The 27,089-nt window shown below is 38.1% G+C and overlaps 2 long non-coding RNA genes across 2 annotated transcripts in view; one reads left to right on the top strand and one right to left on the bottom strand.

The window, feature by feature from the left end:
• The window catches only part of LOC309658287, a 205,960-nt gene that overhangs the window by 13,539 nt on the left and 165,332 nt on the right, over positions 1-27,089 (bottom strand). The window lies entirely within an intron of this gene.
• LOC309658253 overlaps positions 4,114-27,089 on the top strand; it is a 37,827-nt gene continuing 14,851 nt past the window's right edge. Inside the window, exon 1 of the long non-coding RNA XR_014262142.1 lies at positions 4,114-9,310. This is a non-coding gene — a long non-coding RNA (uncharacterized lncRNA). The remainder of the gene's footprint in view (positions 9,311-27,089) is intronic.

A 27,089-nucleotide genomic window follows, 5' to 3' on the forward strand; every position in this document is an offset into this window, starting at 1 on the left:
GATTGAGAAGATGCAAGAAATGATTAACAAATACCTAGAAGAATTAAAGAACAAACAAACAGAGATGACCAATACAATAACTGAAATGAAAACTACACTAGAAGGAATCAATAGCAGAATAACTGAGGCAGAAAAACGGATAAGTGACCTGGAAGACAGAATGGTGGAATTCACTGCTGCGGAACAGAATGAAGAAAAAAGAATGAAAAGAAATGAAGACAGCCTAAGAGACCTCTGGGACAACATTAAACGCAACCACATTCGCATTATAGGGGTCCCAGAAGGTGAAGAGAGAGAGAAAGGACCAGAGAAAATATTTGAAGAGATTATAGTAGAAAACTTCCCTAACATGGGAAAGGAAATAGCCACCCAAGTCCAGGAAGCGCAGAGAGTCCCATACAGGATAAACCCAAGGAGAAACACGCCAAGACACATAGTAATCAAAGTGGCAAAAATTAAAGACAAAGAAAAATTATTGAAAGCAGCAAGGGAAAAATGACAAATAACATACAAGGGAACTCCCATAAGGTTAACAGCTGATTTCTCAGCAGAAACTCTGCAAGCCAGAAGGGAGTAGCATGATATACTTAAAGTGATGAAAGGGAAGAACCTACAACCAAGATTACTCTACCCGGCAAGGATCTCATTTAGATTTGATGGAGAAATCAAAAGCTTTACAGACAAGCAAAAGCTAAGAGAATTCAGCACCACCAAACCAGCTCTACAACAAATGCTAAAGGAACTTCTCTAAGTGGGAAACACAAGACAAGAAAAGGACCTACAAAAACAAGCCCAAAACAATTAAGAAAATGGTCATAGGAACATACATATCGATAATTACCTTAAACGTGAATGGATTAAATGCCCCAACCAAAAGACATAGACTGGCTGAATGGATACAAAAACAAGACCCATATATATGCTGTCTACAAGAGACCCACGTTAGACCTAGGGACACATACAGACTGAAAGTGAGGGGATGTAAAAAGGTATTCCATGCAAATGGAAATCAAAAGAAAGCTGGAGTAGCTATACTCATATCAGATAAAATAGACTTTAAAACAAAGAATGTTACAAGAGACAAGGAAGGACACTACATAATGACCAAGGGATCAATCCAAGAAGAAGATATAACAGTTATAAATACATATGCACCCAACATAGGAGCACCTCAATACATAAGGCAACTGCTAACAGCTATAAAAGAGGAAATTGACAGTAACACAATCATAGTGGGGGACTTTAACACCTCACTTACACCAATGGACAGATCATCCCAAATGAAAATAAATAAGGAAACAGAAGCTTTAAATGACACAATAGACCAGATAGATTTAATTGATATATACAGGACATTCCATCCAAAAACAGCAGATTACACATTCTTCTCAAGTGCGCACGGAACATTCTCCAGGATAGATCGCATCTTGGGTCACAAATCAAGCCTCAGTAAATTTAAGAAAATTGAAATCATATCAAGCATCTTTTCTGACCACAACGCTATGAGATTAGAAATCAATTACAGGGAAAAAAACGTAAAAAAGACAAACACATGGAAGCTAAACAATACGTTACTAAATAACCAAGAGATCACTGAAGAAATCAAAGAGGAAATCAAAAAATACCTAGAGACAAATGACAATGAAAACACGACGACCCAAAACCTATGGGATGCAGCGAAAGCAGTTCTAAGAGGGAAGTTTATAGCTATACAAGCCTACCTAAAGAAACAAGAAAAATCTCAAGTAAACAATCTAACCTTACACCTAAAGAAACTAGAGAAAGAAGAACAAACAAAACCCAAAGTTAGCAGAAGGAAAGAAATCATAAAGATCAGAGCAGAAATAAATGAAATAGAAACAAAGAAAACAATAGCAAAGATCAATAAAACTAAAAGTTGGTTCTTTGAGAAGATAAACAAAATTGATAAGCCATTAGCCAGACTCATCAAGAAAAAGAGGGAGAGGACTCAAATTAATAAAATCAGAAATGAAAAAGGAGACGTTACAACAGACACCGCAGAAATACAAAGCATCCTAAGAGACTACTACAAGCAACTTTATGCCAATAAAATGGACAACCTGGAAGAAATGGACAAATTTTTAGAAAGGTATAACCTTCCAAGACTGAACCAGGAAGAAACAGAAAATATGAACAGACCAATCACAAGTAATGAAATTGAAACTGTGATTAAAAATCTTCCAATAAACAAAAGTCCAGGACCAGGTGGCTTCACAGGTGAATTCTATCAAACATTTAGAGAAGAGCTAACACCTATCCTTCTCAAACTCTTCCAAAACATTGCAGAGGAAGGAACACTCCCAAACTCATTGTATGAGGCCACCATCACCCTGATCCCAAAACCAGACAAAGACACTAAAAAAAAAGAAAATTACAGACCAATAGCACTGATGAATATAGATGCAAAAATCCTCAACAAAATACTAGCAAACAGAATCCAACAACACATTAAAAGGATCATACACCACGATCAAGTGGGATTTATCCCAGGGATGCAAGGATTCTTCAATATATGCAAATCAATCAATGTGATACACCATATTAACAAGTTGAATTATAAAAACCATATGATCATCTCAATAGATGCAGAAAAAGCTTTTGACAAAATTCAACACCCATTTATGATAAAAACTCTCCAGAAAGTGGGCATAGAGGGAACCTACCTCAACATAATAAAGGCCATATATGACAAACCCACAGCAAACATCATTCTCAATGGTGAAAAACTGAAAGCATTTCCTCTAAGATCAGGAACGAGACAAGGATGTCCACTCTCACCACTGTTATTCAACATAGTTCTGGAAGTCCTAGCCACGGCAATCAGAGAAGAAAAAGAAATAAAAGGAATACAAATTGGAAAAGAAGAAGTAAAACTGTCACTGTTTGCGGATGACATAATACTATACATAGAGAATTCTAAAACTGCCACCAGAAAACTGCTAGAGCTAATTAATGAATATGGTAAAGTTGCAGGATACAAAATTAATGCACAGAAATCTCTTGCATTCCTATACACTAATGATGAAAAATCTGAAAGAGAAATTATGGAAACACTCCCATTTACCATTGCAACAAAAAGAATAAAATACCTAGGAATAAACCTACCTAGGGAGACAAAAGACCTGTAGGCAGAAAACTATAAGACACTGATGAAAGAAATTAAAGATGATACCAACAGATGGAGAGATATGCCATGTTCTTGGACTGGAAGAATCAACATTGTGAAAATGAGTATACTACCCAAAGCAATCTACAGATTCAATGCAATCCCTATCAAATTACCAATGGCATTTTTTATGGAGGTAGAACAAATCATCTTAAAATTTGTATGGAGACACAAAAGACCCCAAATAGCCAAAGCAGTCTTGAGGCAAGAAAATGGAGCTGGAGGAATCAGACTCCCTGACTTCAGACTATACTACAAAGCTACAGTAATCAAGACAATATGGTACTGGCACAAAAACAGAAACATAGATCAATGGAACAAGATAGAAAGCCCAGAGATTAACCCATGCGCCTATGGTCAACTAATCTATGACAAAAGAGGCAAAGATATACAATGGAGAAAAGACAGTCTCTTCAGTAAGTGGTGCTGGGAAAACTGGACAGCTACATGTAAAAGAATGAAATTAGAATACTCCCTAACACCATACACAGAAATAAACTCAAAATGGATTAGAGACCTAAATATAAGACTGGACACTATAAAACTCTTAGAGGAAAACATAGGAAGAACACTCTTTGACATAAATCACAGCAAGATCTTTTTTGATCCACCTCCTAGAGTAATGGAAATAAAAACAAAAATAAAAAAGTGGGACCTAATGAAACTTCAAAGCTTTTGCACAGCAAAGGAAACCATAAACAAGACCAAAAGACAACCCTCAGAATGGGAGAAAATATTTGCAAACGAATCAACGGACAAAGGATTAATCTCCAAAATATATAAACAGCTCATTCAGCTCAATATTAAAGAAACAAACACCCCAATCCAAAAATGGGCAGAAGACCTAAACGGACACTTCTCCAAAGAAGACATACAGACGGCCACGAAGCACATGAAAATATGCTCAACATCACTAATTATGAGAGAAATGCAAATCAAAACTACAATGAGGTATCACCTCACCCCAGTTAGAATGGGCATCATCAGAAAATCTACAAACAACAAATGCTGGAGAGGGTGTGGAGAAAAGGGAACCCTCTTGCACTGTTGGTGGGAATGTAAATTGATACAGCCACTATGGAGAACAATATGGAGGTTCCTTAAAAAACTAAAAATAGAATTACCATATGACCCAGCAATCCCACTACTGGGCATATACCCAGAGAAAACCGTAATTCAAAAAGACACATGCACCTGAGTGTTCATTGCAGCACTATTTACAATAGCCAGGTCATGGAAACAACCTAAATGCCCATCAACAGACGAATGGATAAAGAAGATGTGGTACATATATACAATGGAATATTACTCAGCCATAAAACGGAACGAAATTGAGTCATTTGTTGAGACGTGGATGGATCTAGAGACTGTCATACAGACTGAAGTAAGTCAGAAAGAGAAAAACAAATATTGTATAGTAACACATGTATGTGGAACCTAGAAAAATGGTACAGATGAGCAAGTTTGCAGGGCAGAAGTTGAGACACAGATGTAGAGAACGGACATATGGTCACAAAGGGGGGAAAACTGCGGTGGGGTGGGGATGGTGGTGTGCTGAATTGGGCGATTGGGATTGACATGTATACACTGATGTGTATAAAATTGATGCCTAATAAGAACCTGCAGTCTAAAAAAACAAACAAACAAAACAACTAATACTAAACTTTCATTGGGTTATTTGTATGGAAATATGTTAATATAAATGTTTCAGACATTACATGAAATTTCTAAAAATCTTGCATTTGTGTGGAAATATGTATGGAAATATGTTAATATAAATGTTTCAGACATTATATGAAATTTCAAATCAAGGCCCAATGTGAGGGAACTTTCTGGGATAATGGAATTGTTGTATATCTTGATAGAGATTTTGGTTACATGGGTGGATGTATTTATTAGAACTTACGCAAGTATACACTTGTGCATTCTAACATATAACTTAACTTTTAAAATATAGAATATAAATACTGAAAACTAATTAAGATGTTTAGAGGTGAAGGATACTGCTGTCTGCAACTTACTTTGAAATGAATAAAAAATAAGATCAATAGATGATAGACAGGTGAATATATATGTGATGAAGCAAACGTAGCAAAATGTTAAATATAGATTCTAAGTGTTGGCTTTCTGAGTATGCACTGAGAAGTTTTTTCAACTATTGTATTTGTTTGAATTTTTAAAATAAAGTGTTGGGGGGGAAATCATGGCCCATTGAATTAACTGCTATGTATCTCACAGTTCAGTTTCCTTTTTTACAAATTGCAGTTAATAATACCCAGGTTGCACATACACATATTTATTCTAAGGACTAAAAGAGACAGCATCACATTTTTGAGGCCAATGGGGAGATGGATAATTGCCAGTTTATTAGACTAATCTGTGTAGCTTAATAGAAAAACTGAAAACCATTTGTAGAATTTGATGTTACTTTATTACATTAACCCTGCTAACAACCTTTTTTAAACAAGTTTATTACCGACACTTAAAACTGAACTTGTAGTTAAGGTTACTATAATCAGACAGTAGCATTTCCTCAGTTTTCACCCCACAGTCCAAAGTATAAATCTTCATCTGTGGACAGATACGAAATCTACATGTGAATGTGTTTTTAAATGATAAAGTAACATATGCTCTTTGTAAAGTGGTCAAACAATAAAAGTAATATAGAGTAATAATCAAAGGTGTTTCCTCTGACTTCCCAGGTATAGTAATGATTAGAGCTGTTAACAAATATTCTCATCCTCTCTCCTTGGCATATGATAAGATTATACTTCTCTGCCCACTTGAAGTTAAGTGTGGCCATGAGACTTGCTTTGGGAAGAAGATTTAAAGAGCTGGTGCACCAAAACTAGACAAGTAACACCACAAGAAAGAAAATTACAGGCCAGTATCCCTGATGCACATCAATGTAAAAGTCCTCAGTGTAATATTAGCAACTCAAGTTCAACAATACATTAAAAGGATCATACACCATGATCAAGTGGGATTTATTCCAGGGATGCAAGGATGGTCCAACATGTGCAAATCAGTCATTATGGTACACTACATTAACAAAATGAAGGATAATAATTACACAGTCATCTCAATAGATGCAGAGAAAGCATTTGACAAAATTCAACATCTCTCAACAAAGTGTGTATAAAGAGAACATACCTCAACATAATGTAGGCTGTATATAACAAGACCACAGCTAACATCATACTCAATGATGAAAAATTGAAAGCATTTCCTCTAAGATCAGGAACAAGACAGGGATGCCGAATCTTGCCACTTTTATTTGACATAGTATTGGAAGTCTCACCCAGAGCAATTAGGGAAGAAAAATAAATAAAAGGCATCCAAATTGGAAAGGAAGAATTAAAACTGTCACTATTTGCAAATGACAATTTACTATATATAGAAAACCCTAAAGACTCCACCAGAAAACTGTTAGAATTAATAGATGAATTTGGTAAACTTGCAGGATGCAAAATCAAGATACAGAAATCTGTTGCATTTCTATACACTAATATCAAACTATCAGAGAAATTAAGAAAACAATTCATTTACAGTTGCATCAAAAATAACAAAATATCTAGGAATAAATTTAACCAAGAAGGTGAAAGACCTGTATGCTGAAAACTATAAGACATTGATGAAATAAATTAAATAAACAAATAAGTGTAAAGATATTTCATGCTCATGGATTGGAAGTATAAATATTGTTAAAATCTCCATACTATTCAACGCAATCTACAGATTCAGTGCAATCCCTATCAAAATTCCAATGGCATTTTCACAGAACTCACACAATTCTGAAATTTGAATGGAACCACAGAAGACCCATAGCCAAAGCAATCTTGAGAAAGAACAAAGCTGGAGGCATCGTACTCCCTGACCTGAAATTATGTTACAAAGCTGTAGTAATCAAAACCGTATAGGCATAAAGACACATAGATCAATGGAACAGAATAGGGAGCTCAGAATTAAACGCACGTATATATGGTCAATTAATTTATGACAGAGGAGCCAAGAATATACAATGGGAAAAGGATAGTCTCTTCAGTAAATGGTGTTGGGAAAACTGGACAACCACATGCAAAAGAATGAAACTGAGCCACTGTCTTACACCATACACAAAAATTAACTCAAAACGGATTCAGGATGTTCAACATATGCAAATCATTGTGATAACACCACAGCAACAAAAGAGAAGACAGAAATCACATGTTCATCTCAATGGATGCCGAAAAAGCATTTGATAAAATTCAACATTCATTCATGGTAAAAAAAAAAACTCACCAAAGAGGGTATAAGGGGAATATATCTCAACATAATAAAAGCTATTTATGACAAACCCACAGCCAATATAATACTCAACAGTGAAAAGCTGAAAGCCTTCCCTGTAAAATCTGGCACAAGACAAGGATGCCCACTGCCACCACTTCTATTCAATGCAGTATCGGAAGTCCTGGCCACACCATTCAGACAAGAAAAAGAAATAAAAGGTATCCAAATTGGAAGGGAAGAGGTAAAATTGTCATTATATGCAAATGACATGATACTTTATGTAGAAAACCCTAAAGACTCCACACAAAAACTATTAGAACTGATAAACCAAATGAGCAGGGTAGCAGGGTACAAGATTAACATACAGAAATCCGTTGCATTTCTTTACATTAACAGTGAAATATCAGAAAGGGAAAGTAAAAGAAAAATTCCATTTAAGATCACATCCAAAAAAGAAAAAAATACCTAGGAATAAAACTGACCAAGGAAGTGAAAGACTTATGTGCTGAGAGCAATAAAACATTGATTAAGGAAACTGAAGGTGATTCAAAGAATTGGAAAGGTGTCCCAGGCTCTTGTATTGGAAGAATTAATATCATTAAAATGTCCATACTACCCAGAGCAATCTACAGATTTAATGTGATCCCTGTCATATTACCCGTGACATTTTTCACAGAATTATAACACATAATACTAAAATTTATATGGAACCACAAAGGACCCAGAATTGCCAAAGCAATCCTGAGGAAAAAGAACAAAGGTGTAGGCATAACCCTCCCAGACTTCACACAATACTGCAGTGCTACAGTAATCAAAAAAGTTTGGTACTGGCACACAAACAGGCATATGAATCAATAGAGAGCAGAATAGAGAGCCCAGAAATAAACCCTCACACCTACAGTCAATTATATCTTTGACAAAGGAGGCAAGAATATACAATGGAGAAAAGACAGTTCTCTTCAGCAAGTGGTGTTGGGAAACTTGGACAGCCACATGTAAATCAATGAAGTTAGAACACTCCTTCACACCATACACAAAACTAAATTTGAAATGGCTTAAAGACTTAAATATAAGATGTGACGCCATAAAACTCCTAGAAGAGAATATAGGCAAAACATTCTCTGACATAAATCATACCAATGTTTTCTTAGGTCAATCTCTCTAGGGGCAAAAGAAATAAAATCAAAAATAAACAAATGGGACCTAATGAAACTTAAAAGCTTTGCACAGCAAAAGAAACAATAAAGAAAATGAAAAGACAACCTATGGAATGGGAGAAAATATTTGCAAATGATGTGACCAACAGAGGCTTAATTTCCAAAATATACAGACACTCATACAACTCAATAACAAAAAAACAAACAACCCAATCAAAAAATGGGCAGAAGACCTAAATAGACATTTTTCCAAAGAAGACATACAGATGGCCAATAGGGACATGAAAAGATGATCAACATGCCTAATTGTTAGAGAAATGCAAATCATAATTACGATGAGGTATCACCTCACACCAGTCAGAATGGCCATCATCAAAAAGTCTACAAATAATAAATGCTGGAGAGGGTGTGGAGAAAAGGGAACCCTCCTACACTGTTGGTGGGAATGTAAATTGGTACAGCCATTATGGAGAACAGTATGGAGGTTCTTTAAAAACCTAAAAATAGAGCTACCATATGATCCAGAAATCCCACTCCTGGCTATATATCCAGAAAAAACAAAAACTCTAATTCGAAAAGATACATGTACCCCAATGTTCATAGCAGCACTATTTACATTAGTCAAGACATGGAAGCAACCTAAGTATCCATCAACAGATGAATGGATGAAGAAGATGTGGTATATATTATATAATGGGTGCTTCCCTGGTGGCACAGTGGTTGAGAATCTGCCTGCCAATGCAGGGGACACGGGTTCGAGCCCTGGTCTGGGAAGATCCCACATGCCACGGAGCAACTAGGCCCGTGAGCCACAACTACTGAGCCTGCGTGTCTGGACCCTGTGCTCCGCAACAAGAGAGGACGCGACAGTGAGAGGCCCGCGCACCGTGATGAAGAGTGGCTCCCACTTGCCGCAACTAGAGAAAGCCCTCGCACAGAAACAAAGACCCAACACAGCCAAAAATAAGTAAATAAATAAATAAATGTATTAAAAAAAAATGTTAAGTAACGTTATTTTCTTTAATACTTTAAAAAAAAATTAAAAATAAATGCTCCAACCAAAAGACATAGACTGGCTGAATGGATTAAAAATCAAGACCTGTATATATGCTGTCTAGAAGAGACCCACTTCAGATCTAGGGACACATACAGACTGAATGTGAGGGGATGGAAAAAGGTATTCCATGCAAATGGAAACCAAAAGAAAGCTGGAGTAGCAATACTCATATCAGACAAAATAGACTTTAAAATAAAGAATGTTACAAGAGACAAGGAAGGACACTACATAATGATCAAGGGATCAATCCAAGAAGAAGATATAACAATTATAAATATATATGCACCCAACATAGGAGCACCTCAATACATAAGGCAACTGCTAACAGCTATAAAAGAGGAAATCGACAGTAACACAATAATACTGGGGGACTTTAACACCTCACTTACACCAGTGGACAGATCATCCAAAATGAAAATAAATAAGGAAACAGAAGCTTAGAATGACACAATAGACCAGATAGATTTAATTGATATTTATAGGACATTCCATCCAAAAACAACAGATTACACTTTCTTCTCAAGTGTGCATGGAACATTGTCCAACATAGATCACATCTTAGGTCACAAATCAAGCCTCAGTAAATTTAAGAAAATTGAAATCATATCAAGCATCTTTTCTGACCACAACCCTATGAGATTAGAAATGAATTACAGGGAAAAAAACGTAAAAAAAAAAAACAAACACATAGAGGCTAAACAATACGTTACTAAGTAACCAAGACATCACTGAAGAAATCAAAGAGGAAATAAAAAAATACCTAGAGACAAATGACAATGAAAACACAATGGCCCAAAACCTATGGAATGATGCAAAAGCAGTTCTAGAGGGAAGTTTATAGCTATACAAGCCTACCTCAAGAAACAAGAAAAATCTCAAATAAACAATCTAACCTTACACCTAAAGGAACTAGAAAAAGAAGAACAAACAAAACCCAAAGTTAACAGAAGGAAAGAAATCATAAAGATCAGAGCAGAAATAAATGAAAAAGAAATGAAGGAAACGAGCAAAGATCAATAAAACTAAAAGCTGGTTTTTTGAGAAGATAAACAAAATTGATAAACCATTAGCCAGACTCATCAAGAAAAAGAGGGAGAGGACTCAAATCAATAAAATTAGAAATGAAAAAGGAGAAGTTACAACAGACACTGCAGAAATACAAAGCATCCTAAGAGACTACTACAAGCAACTCTATGCCAATAAAATGGACAACCTGGAAGAAATGGACAAATTCTTAGAAAAGGTATAAGCTTCCAAGACTGAACCAGGAAGAAATGGAAAATATGAACAGACCAATCACAAGTAATGAAATTGAAACTGTGATTAAAAATCTTCCAACAAACCAAAGCCCAGAACCAGATGGCTTCACAGGCGAATTCGATCAAACATTTAGAGGAGAGTTAACACCTACCCTTCTCAAACTCTTCCAAAATATAGCAGAGGGAGGAACACTCCCAAACTCATTCTATGAGGCCACCATCACCCTGATACCAAACCCAGATAAAGATTTAACAAGAAAAGAAAACTACAGGACAATATCACTGATGAACATAGATGCAAAAATCCTCAACAAAATACTAGCAAACAGAATGCAACAACACATTAAAAGGATTGTACACCATGATCAAGTGGGGTTTATCCCAGGAATGCAAGGATTCTTCAATATATGCAAATCAATCCGTGTGATACACCATATTAACAAATTGAAGGATAAAAACCATATGATCATCTCAATAGGTGCAGAAAAAGCTTTCGACAAAATCCAACACCGATTTATGATAAAAACTCTTCAGAGGGGCTTCTCTGGTGGCGCAGTGTTTGAGAGTCTGCTGCCAGTGCAGGGGACGTGGGTTCGAGCCCTGGTGTAGGAGGATCCCACATGCCGCGGAGCGGCTGGGTCCGTGAGCCACAACTGCTGAGCCTGCGCGTCTGGAGCCTGTGCTCCCCAACAAGGGAGACCGCGATGGTGAGGGGCCTGCGCACTGCAGTGAAGAGTGGCCCCCGCTTGCCGCAGCTGGAGAAAGCCCTCGCACAGAAACGAAGACCCAACACAGCCATAAATAAATAAAAAATTAAAAAAAAAAAAAAAAACTCTCCAGAAAGTAGGCATAGAGGGAACCTACCTCAACAGAGTAAAAGCCATATATGACAAACCCAGAGCCAACATCGTTCTCCATGGTGAAAAACTGTAACCATTTCCTCTAAGATCAGGAGCAAGGCAAGCTTGCCCACTCTCACTACTATTATTCAACATAGTTTTGGAGGTTTTAGCCACAGCAATCAGAGAGGAAAAAGAAACAAAAGGGATCCAAATCGGAAGACAAGTAAAGCTGTCACTGTTTGCAGATAACATGATACTATACACAGAGAAGCCTAAAGATGCTACCAGAAAACTACTAGAGCTAATCAATGAATTTGGTAAAGTAGAAGGATACAAAATTAAGGCACAGAAATCTCTTGCATTCATATACACTAATGATGAAAAATCTGAAAGCGAAATTAAGGAAACACTCCCATTTACCACTGTAACAAAAAGAATAAAATACCTAGGAATAAACCTACCTAAGGAGACCAAAGACCTGTATGCAGAAAACTATAAGACACTGAAGAAAGAAATTAAGGATGATACAAACAGATGGAGAGATATACCATGTTCTTGGATTGGAAGAATCAACATTGTGAAGATGACTATACTACCCTAAGCAATCTACAGATTCAGTGCAGTCCCTATCAAACTACCACTGGCATTTTTCCCAGAACTAGAACAAAAAGTTTCACAATTTGTATTGAGACCCAAAAGACCCCAAATAGCCAAAGCAATCTCGAGGAAAAAAAAAAAAAAAAAACGGAGCTGGCGGAATCAGTGCCCTGACTTCAGACTCTACTACAAAGCTCCAATTAAGACAATAAGTAATTAAGACAATATGGTACTGGCACAGAAATAGAAATATAGATCAATGTAAAAGGATAGCAAGCCCAGAGGTAAACCCACACACATATGGTCACCTTATCTTTGATAAAGGAGGCAAGCATATACAATAGAGAAAAGACAGCCTCTTCAATAAGTGGTGCTGGGAAAACTGGACAGCTATATGTAAAAGTATGAAATTAGAACACTCCCTAACACCATATACAAAAGTAAACTCAAAATGGATTAAAGACCTAAAATGTAAGGCCAGACACTTTATAAACCTCTTAGAGGAAAACATAGGCAGAACAATCAATGAAATAAATCACAGCAAGATCCTTTTGACCCACCTCCTAGAGAAATGGAAATAAAAACAAAAATAAACAAATGGGACCTAATGAAACTTCAAAGCTCTTGCACAGCAAAGGAAACCATAAACAAGAAAAAAGACAACCCTCAGAATGGGAGAAAATATTTGCAAATGAAGCAACTGACAAAAGATTAATCTCCAAAATATACAAGCAAGTCATGCAGCTCAATATCAAAAAAAACAAACAACCCAATCCAAAATATGGGCAGAAGACCTAAATAGACATTTCTCCAAGAAGATATACAGATTGCCAATAAACACATGAAAGGATGCTCAACATCACTAATCATCAGAGAAATGCAAATCAAAACTGCAATGAGGTATCACCTCACACCAGTCAGAATGGCCATTATCAAATTTTACTTAATTTTTAACTACTACAAAACTATATATTTTTTTAAAAAGGCATATTCAAGGGTGTCACATACAAAATGTTACTACAGGAGAGGCCAACAACATGCTTACTGGCCTCACCAGGTTAACTCTCTTGGTACAGCCCACAGAACAAATGAAGCTCCCCCTTGTTACTTAGAAATGGAATGGTACCCTTAGATCACAAGGCAACTTGTTTAAAAACTCTATTTTTACCATTTCCAACAGTTTATCATTGTAATCAAGAAAAATCTTGATAATATGCAAGAAGTAAGAAATCACAGAAATCAATTGGTTGCTGAAGCTCACGTTAAGATAATTGTCATTAATCCCCTAATTTTAATTTTTGGCATTCATCACAACAGGCTTGTTTTTACATTGAATTTGAATAAATATGATAAATCTGAACTAATACAATGTTTACTAAAACTATTCTTCCTATCGGTTTTATATATTTGTGATTCTTCATAAGATTCCTTCTGAAAAGAGGGTTCTACTCCTAAAAAAAGTCTTTTAAAAAACTGAATGTAAAGTGTTACACTCCTTCTTTTTCTACTGACTTTTGTTTCTGAGATTGTTAAGCAAGTCTTCAATTTATTGGACTCATTTAAGATTCTAAAACCATCTTTTCTCTCTTCTCACACACACCCATATTTTTCTCCCTGCTCCCCACTTCTCCCTCTGAGCTTGGTGTTTGTGTAAGACAATAACAGGAACAATCTGATTTGGCAGGATAATAATCAACCAAAATGTGTCTCTTCTGTTTTTCATTTTGCTTGATTACAACATCAAAATGCTAGAATGGGTGAACTATTTTGAAGTCTGGGCTCTGAAAACACCTGTTTAGTGATGTTTAGTGGATGTGTGAATTTTCCTATTGAACAATAATAGCAGCTTACTCTGTCACTTTCACACTTTGATTACAAAAACAGTGGTCTGGACATATCCTGGCAAAATATATTCGGAGGTTATGGTAGCAGTTGAAATTCTCATGGAAGAATAAAAATGTACATTAGGACAATTTACACTTATTTTATTTGTTATACAATCTTATATAAGCAACGATCAACTCCTCTGTCCTAAGTAACTTTTTAATGTGTTATGTGAGCTTCATCAGCAGCTTCTTGATTGGGTCTCAAGCACTAATCAGGCCCCTCACAAGTACATTGGATGCTTAGACATCTTGCCTCCATCATGAAGAGTAAGTAGGATCATAATGACTAATCACATTAGCATGATTTAAAAATGCAGAGCGTGAATAGCTTTTTCCCCCAAGATTTCTAGTAAAAACGTTCGCACAATAAGACTGCAATAATTCATTACACCATTGGCTTGTTTATATCATAACATATTTATGTGACCAGAAGAATGAAACCAGAAAACCACCATTAACAAGCAGAGGAAAGAGATTGTTTTTTTAACTGAATTCAGGATGAACATATAAAAAGAAATTTTTCAAAGAAGGGAAACTGCTATCTTGTTATGTCCTCTAAGACATTACAAAACCCAGTCTCACTAAAGATCTTTTTAGTAACCTATATTTTGTACTTCCCACTAAGAACCACTTTCTGCCCATAAAGCCAAACAGTGAGTTCCAGGTGAAGTCACTGCAAATCACAGAAGCATGTCACTAAGGGAAAATTCATTCCCGTGAATTTTCATGGGAAAATTCCCATGTTTCCCATGAAAGCAAAAACCCTTACCTTCGGGGGAAGATATCCCATTTACAAATAGTATATTGCCACCCAAATGGATGTAAATTCACTGACTCCCTCTCAGGACTTGGGGTGTCTGCTTTAGGGCTGAATTGGTCTGCTAAATATTAGCTATGTACTGAGCAAGGTGCCTTCGATGCAACTATGAAAAATGACAAACGGTTCTTGCCTTCTACAAGGTTACCATCTAGTGAGAAAAGCACTAGATACTAACTATAGTATCAAGAGTTCTGTCCTGGAGGGTGTAATGACAGTGTTGATACCTGGAAGGTAAGCAGGAGTTCAGGGGAAAGGACATAATGATGCAAAGTATTCCAGGCAAAGTATTCCATTACAAGGAATGTTGAAGGAACTGAGAATAGTTTGTGATCAAATGATTATTGAATATTTGTTGAGTGCATACAGCTAAACTACAGATTACAAGGGAGAAAGTGGTGAAAAACAAAGCTAAAAGGGATTCAGGGGGCCAGATTTATCAACGTAAACATTCAGGGGCCAGGAGCCTATCAGTGCAAAAGATAGACATGGTATCTGCCCTCAGGGAGCTAATAGTTTAGTAGGAGAAAAAGATTTTTAAAAATCAACACTAATGTCAAATTGGGATCAATACAATGAAGAAAACAAATGGGTGTGAGGAGAGAGTAACAGGAAGAATCTGCTTAAGATGGGCTCAGAGGAGACATCTCTGAGGAGGTGAGATTTGCAGGATGAAAAAGGGTCAGATCATGAAGGGCCTGATGAACCTCATTAGTGAGTTGTGGGTTTTGTGGGGTTTTTTTTGAATTTTGTTTTTTTTATACAGCAGGTTCTTATTAGTTATCTACTTTATACCTATTAGTGTATATATGTCAATCCCAGCCTCCCAATTCATCCAACCACCCCCTCCCCCATTCCCCCCTGCGTGTCCATACGTTTGTTCTCTACCTCTGTGTCTATTTTTCCCTTGCAAACTGATTCATCTGTACCATTTTTCTAGGTTCCACATATATGCGTTAATTTACGATCTTTGCTTTTCTCTTTCTGACATACTTCACTCTGTATGACAGTCTCTAGGTCCATCCACGTCTCTACAAATGACCCAGTTTCATTCCTTTTTATGGCTGAGTAATATCCATTGTATATATGTAGCACATCTTCTTTATCTGTTAGTCTGTCGATGGGCATTTAGGTTGCTTCCGTGACCCGGCTATTGTAAATAGCGCTGCAGTGAACATTGGGGTGCGTGTGTCTTTTTGAATTATGGTTTTCTCTGGGTATATGCCCAGTAGTGGGATTGCTGGACCATATGGTAATTCTATTTTTAGTTGTTTAAGGAACCTCCATACTCCTCTCCATAGTGGCTGTACCAATTTACATTCCCACCAACAGTGCAAGAGGGTTCCCTTTTCTCCACACCATCTCCAGCATTTGTTGTTTGTAGGTTTTCTGATGATGCCCTTTCTGACTGGTGTGAAGTGATAGCTCATTGTAGTTTTGATTTGCATTTCTCTAATCACGAGTGATGTAGAACAGCTTTTCACGTGCCTCTTGGCCATCTGCATGTCTTCTTTGGAGAGATGTCTATTTAGGTCTGGGAGTTGGGGTTTTATCTTGACGGTTATCCATATTTAAAGGTTTTAAGTAGAGGAGAGATGCAATCAACTTGTATTTTAGACAAATCATTCTGGCTGCTATGCAGACTCTGGAGATGAACAAGGCAGAAGGAAGAGGTAGGGAGATCAGCTGGATGGCTTTTCCAGTGAACTGGGTGAGAAAGTATTTCCTAGTGCCAGAATATTTTAGTAACAGTGCTATTAGGTAGAGGTAATATTAAAATATTTAACAATCAGTTTGGCATGAGCATTAACTCATCAGGATGGATGGTAGCTTCAGCACTGAGCAGGGTCTGCAGACGTCTCTCTGCTGGGCCAGGCTGGATAGACAGGTGGAACCCAGAGGTGAGGCCAACACAACCGGGGCTTAGACTAGCAGCTCTTTGCAACCAGTATGGAAGTATTTCAATATTTCAGCACCAGACGCAACTGTAGTAGTCTGGGAATGTGGTATAGAGAGCCAGGGAAAGATTCAGGAGATGGGTAGGAAAGAGAAGGCTTACATTTGGGGAATGCTTAAGGTGAGCAAAAGGGAGGGGTTAGCGATTAGCCTCTGGGCTCTGCTTGGGTAACCAGGGAAACTCATTCATTTATTCAGCACTTTATGTTTAAGACACCTGAGAGATTTGAAATGTCATGAGGGCCGTTGGATATGTGAGGCAGGAACGCGGGAAAGATGTGGGCTGCAGAAATAAATGTGGGAGTTTTCAGTACATCATTTGAAGCTAAAGAGTGGATGAGGTCCCCAAAGGAGAGACAATAGAACCCAGGATGGAGGCCTAAGCAACTCTGCCATTTAGAGTTTGTCAAGAGGAAAAGAAGCCTTTGATGGCAGAAAGAGTGGCTACTATTGTACAAGGAAAACGAATCCTGTGAGGTTTCGGAAGCTAAGAGCGGAGAGTGTTTCCAGGAGGAGGGAGTGGCCGGCTGTGTTCTAAGCTGTGGAGAGAGTGAGTAAGAAAGAGAGGACTGGAGACTCTCAGGGATTTAGCAGCACAGAGATTGTTGGTGACCTTGATAAGAGCAATTTCAGTGGGCGGTGAGCACAGAGGTCAGACTGTCTAGCACTGGAGGTGAATGAGAGGTGGGGAGGTAGAGATGGTGTGTCCAAGACAACTACTTGCAGTGATGTAGGACTTGGATTTTTTTTTTTTTTTAAACGGAAGAGGCTTAAGCAAGTTTAATTGCTAGTAGGAGAAGCAGTAAGGTATTTTAATAGATTCCAGGGGTCAGCAAACTAGGGCTACTGCCTGTTTTTATAAATAAAATTGTATTGGAACCCAGCCACTCCCATTCATGTATGTATTATCGATGACTGTGTTTATGCTGTCACAGCTTACTTACTTTAGTAGTTGTGAAAGACACCCTGTGACACAAAACCAAAAATATCTACTCTCTGACCCCCTTACAGAAAAAGTTTGTTAGCCCCTGGGTTAAACTAAAGTATTACATGCCCTTTTAATTTCCACAGAAATGCAAATAAATACATACCATATCTAAATGCATACGTAATGACATACACTAACAATTTCCCAAGTCAAAAGTGCTACGGAAATTCTCCTTCATTAGTTTACCAATTTATCAACTAAAAGAAAAAGACAAAAAGACGTAGCTACTGCTCTTCTGCGCATACTACATACCTGTTGTTGACAATATAAAGACATTTTATTCACTGCAGCACACCTAGTACCTGGCGCTGAGCCTGACATGTGATAGGTGCCCAATAAACACTGGTTGAAGCAAAGAAGAGAAGGAACCAGGTGCTGTACTAGGGAATTGCCTGGGGCAATGGGTAGGGGAGCTTTTGAGATTTGGGTAAATAGCAGAGGATTCCCTGTGTACATGAACTTAGCACCATCCCAGTGACGTTTGTGGGGGCTGGAATAGATCACATTCCTCTCGAATTAATCTGGAAAGTGAGGGGGAAATGGCTTGGGGGGATCTGGCTAAAGCTGAAGAGTATCCTTGATGTGAAAACAAAATCACAAAGTGGCAGTTTGTAGTTTGGCAGCAGGAAAGGGCAGTCTGCACAGTTCTTTATTTGTTGTGATGAAACAGAAAGTAGAGATGAGCTGAATTTATGTACAGTTCAAGCCAACTTATTCCTCAGGAGCATGTGTTGCTCTGTTAAAAAGTAGGTTAAAGTAACAAGTCAAAACATGAAAATTTCCAAAAACATTTTGTTTCACTGAAAACAAGCATATATAAGTTGACCAATCTTTTGACATAGGAGCAAGGCTTTTGAGCACAGGGCATCACTCTTGAATAAAGAACATCCATAACATTAACTGAGATTTAGGTGTCTTTAAAGGAGAATGAAAACTTATAGATAAAGGGGAAGCAATCTGAGGGCAGAATTCTTCTAGAGTTTTTCCCACTTTTGCAGCTATATCGCTCACACTTTAGGAAGCTTTTGACTTGTTCACTAGAAACAAATCTTTTCTTTGTCTTCATATTTCATCTATTTATGTAATATTTAATGATATCACATCATTAAAATATCAAAATGCAAGTGTCCTAAACAGACGTAGGAAACAACTGCTTCACATGGAGGATACAATTCATATCAGAAGGTAACCTACTAACCTTGTTCTGTGGTGGGAACGCTGGGGTACAAAGGGAATAGGCGGTGATTCTGGTGACTCCAGGAAAGGGAGGCAAGTTAAGAGTGTTTTTCAGGACTTCCCTGGTGGCGCAGTTGTTAAGAATCCGCCTACCAATGCAGGGGACACGGGTTTGAGCCCTAGTCTGAGAAGATCCCACATGCCGCAGAGCAACTAAGCCCGTGTGCCACAACTACTGAGCCCATGTGCCACAACTACTGAAGCCCGCATGGCTAAAGCCTGGGCTCCACAACAAGAGAAACCACCACAATGAGAAGCCCATGCACCACAACAAAGAGTAGCCCCCGCCCTCCATAGCTAGAGAAAGCTCAGGCGTAGCAACGAACACCCCACACAGCCAAAAATAAATAATAAATAAATAAATTTATTTAAAAAAAAAAAAAAAAGATTGTTTCTCTGTGAGTGTGGTACAAGCATGTTACAGGGCCCCAGCTGGTGCTCCTTGAGTCACTGACAAGCTGCCAGCATGGCTGAGTCCCCTGAATGTTGACTTGGGGCAGCTGTCCCAAGTCATCACACTCTAGGGACTGTGCAGTATTGTGCCCTGGAAAGCATGCATTCAACATTTGCTTTAGCTTCTTCTGGAATGTAGTATGTGGAATAATAGATGACTCCTCTTAACAATGCAACTACCAGAGAATTACAACTGATGAGAGACCAGCCTTATATATCCCATAGCAGATTTAGCTTTGCAAGGCACAGTTAACGTTCTCAAACTGCTGAATCTAGAGAGGGACAGTAAAATCTCTGTAAGCATATTCTGGCAGCAAGTCACCGGGTAACTAACAAAGAACACCCAAAATAGCAGGCAAAGATGACTGAACAATACAAAAGTCGAGAATCTAAGCAGTGGTTAATATATTACCATGAACTGAGACTGGGGAGCCCACGTTTTGCAGCAAAGGCCCAGCCGGCTTTCTAATTTATTTTATGCTAAAATTGGGTTGATAAAAAATGACCCTATTCTCTGCTGTCAATACTTTGGAAAAATTTTCCCATGAAAAGGTTATTGTATTTTTTACATATCTCTGTGTTCTCCTGGGCAACATTCCTTGGGGCCAGGGACTACCTGTTTTCATCTATTGATGCTGCCTTAGCATGTTATTTGTTGTGAAGTAGTTAGTTATAAAAATGAGATTTGATTAAATTGAAAATTGTTATGTACATATTACTTATTATCACTTTACAGATATAACAGGAAAAAATATTAATGTTGGTGCTCAAAGTTCACTTCTAGTAAATGGTGGTGGTACTTGACTTTACTTATATTATTTTCCCCACTATTTTATATCTTTCTACCTGATATATCTCTTCTTTATTTCCATCTATGTTTCTTTATTACTAAACCAAGAAAAACAGGGATAAGAGTAGGGCTAGGCCATACTTGGCTGGAATAGTAAAGAAATTGTGTGGGGTTTTGTTGAGAAAATCCTGAAGCATACAGGTCTGCATCTTCCCTTTGAGGCATGTGGAGGGGTCTGCTTCTAAAGAGTTTTATTAGCAACTAATCAAGATGCTTTTGTACAAGGCTCCTGATTAGCTGTTGGTATACTAAGAGTGAATCAGAGTTAGCGTAGTTTCTGATTTCTTTTACATTGTCAATGTGGATGATCATTTTTTACTGCTGGGGGTGTGGTGGTGGGGAGTGAGGGAATGTTCCTTTCCTGCTCCTGATGTCTCAGTCCCGTCAAGAGAGCTCTTAGGGTCATTTCAGCCCTGCTTCTTTACTGACTCTGCCCCAGGGTGATCAAGTGACTTATATAGAAAGCTTGAAAAGAATTAAGTGAGCATGCTTGCCTTGACTAATTCTGTTCTCTCCCTTGAGAGTGTGAGTGAGTGTCTACTGTTTCTCTCATTCTGTGTATTACGAGTTAATAAATCTGCCCAATTCTGGGGTTCCATTATGTGATCATTGAGTTCAAACTGGATTCTCAAGCCAGAGTTATCCACAGTAACAGGAATATTCGGCCCTCCATCTTTTCTCTTTTCTCTTATTTCCTAATTTATTCCAAACCAAATGGAATTAAGGCATTGTACTTGCTGGAAGGTAATGAAAAGACCCTAACATTTGGTGCATTACCTGGGAACACTGAGAAATAAAAAGAAAGGAGCAGACATTTTGGAGAGGAAAATGTCCATGTGGAAAATATTTTGGTACTGCCAAGGAAGGTAGTCTAGTGCCTTGGTCTTTAATGTATGGTGGGAAGTTGAGACCTTCGACTGTTTGAAAATATTTAGGTTTGTGCAGTAAGCTGCTGAAGCCTAGAAAAGGTTTAATGCATGCTGTATAAGTGTCCTCCGTGCTTGCTAGGAGACTAATAAACTTGGAGGCTTAACACAATAGAAATTTACTATCTCACAGTTGTAGAGGCCGGAAGTGTGACATCAAGGTGTCAGCAAGGCTGCTCTCCCTACAGATGCTCTACGGGAGATTCTATCCCTGCCTCTTTCAGCTTCTGGTGGTTGCCAGCTTCCTTGGCTTGAGGCCACATCACTCAGTTTTTGTCTCTGTCTTCACATCACCCCCTTTCTGTGTCTGTATCTTCTCTTTTGTCTGTCTCAAATGTCCCTCTGCCCTTCTTGTATAATAAGGATAATTGTCATTCTATTTAGGACCCATCCAGATAATATAGGATGGAAATCCCATCTCAAGATCCTTAATGACATTTGCAAAACCTTTTTTTTCAAACGAGGTAACAGTCAAGGATTAGGACATGGGTATATCCTTTTGGGGGCCACCATCCAACCCACTATACCAGCCGTAAGATACTTTGATTTTGGCTGATGGCTGCAGCTTATGGCGTGGGAGAGGGGCTGTTTCTTTAGAGCCACTTAAGTAAAAGTCTGACATAAAGGAAAGGGGCGTTAGGGAGTGGCAGGTGACTGAGCAATACCTGGAGCGGAATGAATAAGGCACCTGGAGGGTCTTTAGTTTACAGAGACCTTTACCTGGCACTTGACTTGAGAGTGTGCAGGAGTTTACAGGGCAGGAAAGTCTCAGGCAGCCGTCCACCTTGCCTTACTCTTCAGGTACAGTTTTTCCCAAGCAGGCTTGACCGAGACAAAGACTCAATTGTAAGGAAAACCTGTTTTGTAGAACTTGTCGGCATTGACACATATGGTCTACCGTAGGCTCAAGTGACTCCCTTTACATGTGGACCCAAGCTGACACTGGATTTGTCAATTATGTTGGAGAAAGAAATGTTCTCTTAAAGCCCTTTGGTCTACGCAGTTCCATAGCAGGAGGCAGTGAAAATGGCCATGGCGGCATAGGACTGTCAAATCTACGCATCAGAACTGGAGGTGTAATGTCACTCGACAGAAGCCATAATCAGTTCAGTACTGCAGTGTGAACCACAAGGTCATCAATGAAGAAGGATAACTCAAGAGTCCACGTGTGACAGATGCTCAGGGCTGTGCACTGCACATGGCAAATTCATAGTGACAAATCAACGTCAGGCTAAAAGATTCCTCCTGGTTCTAAGTTGGCAGGTCAGAAATTTCAAATAAATGGCATAGACTAATGGACATCCTAGTGAGGCTAAAACGAAAGAGACTTTATCTTTCTCTCAAATGCCATTGAGTTTCTGCTATGTTCTTTGGTCGAATTCTGTACTGGATTCTGGGAACAAAAATGTGCCTAGTTTCACTCTTCTAGGAGTGGGGGATTGGCTTGCTTTTGAGATTGTTTTTAAATTTTGGGGATAGTGCTGTAAAATCAAATTGTATCTTAGGAACTCTTTAGACTCTTTAAAAGCATGGTTCATGAGAGACTTGATAAACTGATAAAACAGCCAAGGCCCTAAGAGACCCACACCCGTGTCAGTGACAGAAGTCCAAGCTACAGATACTGAAGGAGCCCTCAGTCCCATTCAGGCAGTTAAAGCCCTGTCACTGAGAATGAACCAAATGTACATTTGGGAGGATTGTTTATGGACATTTAGGACTTTGGATTTTTAACCCACAGTAACAAGGACACTTGATTTCAAAATTGGGCTTTAATACTTTGGGACCTTAATTCATAAGAGCGTTTAATGTGTGCCCTTTTAATTTCTCTGTGAAGAATTTGATACTGGCAAAGGTGTACTTTCAAATTTGCAACATTTCTATGATTTCTGCATTGTATTACTGGATGCTTTTATGTATTTAACCTTAGTGTGTCATTTAACCTCATCAACTTTCTGTGGTTAGCTGTGCTGTGGATGGCTGGTAGAACAAAAAGTTGCTTCTGATCATTGGATATGAGTAGCCCTGGACTTAATTTAAATTAATGCAATTTCTCACCCATATCAGAGACTTCTGGGATGAAACTCTAAGTCGTCCACCAGCAGTTCCCGGAGGCCACTCAAATGAGTAGCCCCATAAAAGTGTGAGCAGGACTGTCCTGATAAAGGTCTATTCTTTTTCCTGAAGGGAGAGCGATATTCCCTTAATTACAGGCTTAAAGGCATAGTTGAGTGGGTTAAGAGATTGAAAAACCCAGGGAAGCATTAGTGACAATTTCCCTTCTCGTTCCTAATGGTACCTCCATGTGAAGGGAATTTGATTAGTATAACTTTTAACTTCCCTGCTCTTCTATTCACTGACACTGGCTGGGTGAGGTGACCTACTTGACTGGCAAAGTTAGGAAGAATAACTGGCCATGCTTTGCTAAGCTCTTCTTTCCTTCATCTTGGGAGTGAGTCTGGTGATAGAGAGACAAAAGTTCTCTGCTCCACTGTGGACACGCCCCTTTCACATGGGTTTGCCTGGAACCAACTTGCTGCAACAAAGTGTGTAAGTCTGGGTAATTCTAGAATTCAGTTGACAGACTCACTTGGCTGTCTCATGAAGCCCCTTTTTCCAACATGGGCTCTAACAGTAAAAAGTGACATAATGTGTGGGCTCCAGTGCAAAATGAAACTATAGTGCCTCTTGTTCAAACTGCAAAGAAAAAGTGTTGTTGAAAGTATTTGCACTGGGGTGCATAGTGTCCTCCCCAAATTCATGTTCACCTGGAACCTGTGAATGTGCCCAAGTAAATTCTTTTTTCAGCTAGAATCGAGATAAGATGACATCATACTAGATTAGGGTGAGCCCTAAATGGGTTCTATGGGTTGTTCTCTGTTCTCTTTTTCATATATGTCATCTTTTTCAGCAGAAGTGTTTGGCTAATATTGGCAAGTAACACGAGTAAGAAAGGATATGATAAGATTCCTTGGACATTCTTGTTTCTTAAAAAACAACTGCTTTCTTTCTGTGTTAGAAGTAAGTTCAGATTCAGATGGAAAGCATGGCCTCCCGGAGCTGTTAACACCTTCACTTAGTCTTGGATGTGACCAGTAGCACAAAATTCTGGTGGAACTCAGTAAGACTCCAAATGGGTACCAAATAAGCATGTCATGGAAAGCACACCATAAGCAGGGTGAAAACTAGATGTGAATGGGGCAGCAGGAATGGTGGCAGACACACATATTGCACATGTCTCCTCTGCTCATGCATATATTTTATTGTCCCATAAATTTTACTTACAAAACGTAAGTTCAAAGATAAAATCATTAAGAATTTCAAGACAGCAATAGCAGAGCATGAAAGCAAGCAAGCGTGGGGCCCTTCTGAGCATGGTTCATGCGGGACTTGATCAACTGGTAAAAGAGTCAAGGCTCTGAGATGCCCACACCATGTCAGTGACAGAAGTCCAAGCTAGAGATATTGAAGGAGCCCTCAATGCCACTCAGGCACTGAAAGCCCTGTCACTGAGAATGAACCAAAATGTAAATTTAGGAGGATAATTTATGGACATTTAGGACTTTGGATTTTTAACCCACAATAACAAGAAAACTTCATTTCAAAAGAAAGTGTGAGGTCTTCAAGTTTGCTTTGGTTATTGAGGGTCCTTTGTGGTTCCATATCAATTTTGGAGTCGTTTCTTCCATTTCTGCAAAAATAGGGGATTTTGATAGGCATTGCATTAAATCTGTAGATAGCTTTGTGTAATATGGACATTTTAACAATAGTTCATGAACATGAGATGTCTTTCCATTTATTTATGTCTTCCTTAATTTCTTTCAGTAACACTGTAGGTTTCAGTGTACAAGTCTTTCATGTCTTTGGTTAAGCTTGTTCCTAAGTATTTTATTCTTTTTGATGCTATTGTAAATGGAATTGTTCTCCTAATTTCTTTTTCGGATTGTTCATTGCTAATGTGCAGAAATGCAAGTGATGCATATATGTTGATTTCATATTCTGCAAACATTGAGCTTGATATTCAGGTTTATTGGACACCACATTAAAGAGTTGAACAGAATAAGAGTAGGCTGGTCTTTCCTAAAGCAGAGTTTATCCAAGGGTGACCTTGTAGCCAGCTGCATCAGGCTCATCCCTGTTGAGTCATTGAGTGCCCTCAACCCCCCTAAACTGTAAACTCCTTATAGACAAGAATTATGTTTTATAGCTCTTGTTCCCCTTCCCTCTACCTAAACATGCCTCGAATAGAAGGTGCCTCTACGAACAGGTGTTGCTTTATTTTAAACTACATTAAGTACATGTATATGTTCATTTCCCTGTGGGAAAGGAGGCTACATTCCACGGGATTCAAATAGCAAGCCTTTAAACTTCCTTGAACCCATAGATATATAAATAGTTGCATAACTATCCTCCCTCTATACAACTCTAAGATGATCATATCAAAGTATGGTCATTAATTGTTTTTCATTGCAAACAGACAATAAGCAAAGTGAAAGGAACTTCTTGCACCAAAGTAAAGGCCAAAGTTCAAAAACTCAAATGAATATGGGATTTGTTACTATTCTAAATAGTAAAGAACACTGACAAGAAATATCACAGTGCAGGTTGCTATTATCATCTTTTCATTTTCCATTCCAGTTGTTTATATTATCTTCATGGGATTTCACTGAAGTTATCAAGGTTTTTTAATAGTCAAATTAAAAAATGAAATCCCTTGAAATGCCAATACAAAGAAAAATGAGTCAGAACATGAAAAAATGTTTTAGACAAGTTGACAACATATATTCTTTGCTCATTTCTCTTTTTGAGACAAGTTCCATCTTATTCACACCCACATGTACAATACACTGAATAAAATACAACCCCATCACTCGATGGTGATAAAAAAAGGAAAGACAAGCTGGTTCCAGAAAATTCCTCTATTTATTCCTAGTATCTTGTTGCATCTGGCAAAAAAGAGCATTTTGAAATATTCTCTAAAGTTTTGTATTTTATTTTATAATAATTTGCTTATTTATCTCAATGTAAATATTAAAAACGCATGAGAAATATTTTAACATTTGGCAGTTGACTATTCCTATCTATTTCCTTAATGTTTCCTTTGCCTCGTATGATGATCTTTTGGGATAGACAGCACATACCACTCTCATACTCCCCAGACTCTACAGCCCCATACACATGCAAAATAGCTCATGGGGATGTGTTAACATACACTTGGTTGAGGCAGGAAGGCTGTAGAATACATCGTTTTTACACCTCAACGTTTTAAGTGTTTTTGGAAAGTAACCCTAGTTTGAGTGCAAGATCCATCGATTTATCAAACGCATTTCAGGTATACCTAGGTATGTCCAGTCAAGTGGTAAGGCTATATTACTGGGAGACTATTTACATGAGCAAGTGAAAAGACATCAGTGAAAGAATATATTATAACCAAGAGTCAGATATAATACATCAGTCAAATAGAATGTAGATCCCAGAAACATATCCACACATATAAGGACAATTGATTTTTCAACAGAGCTGCAAAGCCAACTTTGAGGAGAAAGGATAGTCTTCTTGACAAATGGTGCTGGAAGCATATAGCACACGGATATTGTGCCTAGATAGCCATA

This window comes from Balaenoptera physalus, assembly GCF_965194825.1.
Source record: "Balaenoptera physalus genome assembly, chromosome: 3".
Classification (NCBI taxonomy): Eukaryota; Metazoa; Chordata; class Mammalia; order Artiodactyla; family Balaenopteridae; genus Balaenoptera; species Balaenoptera physalus.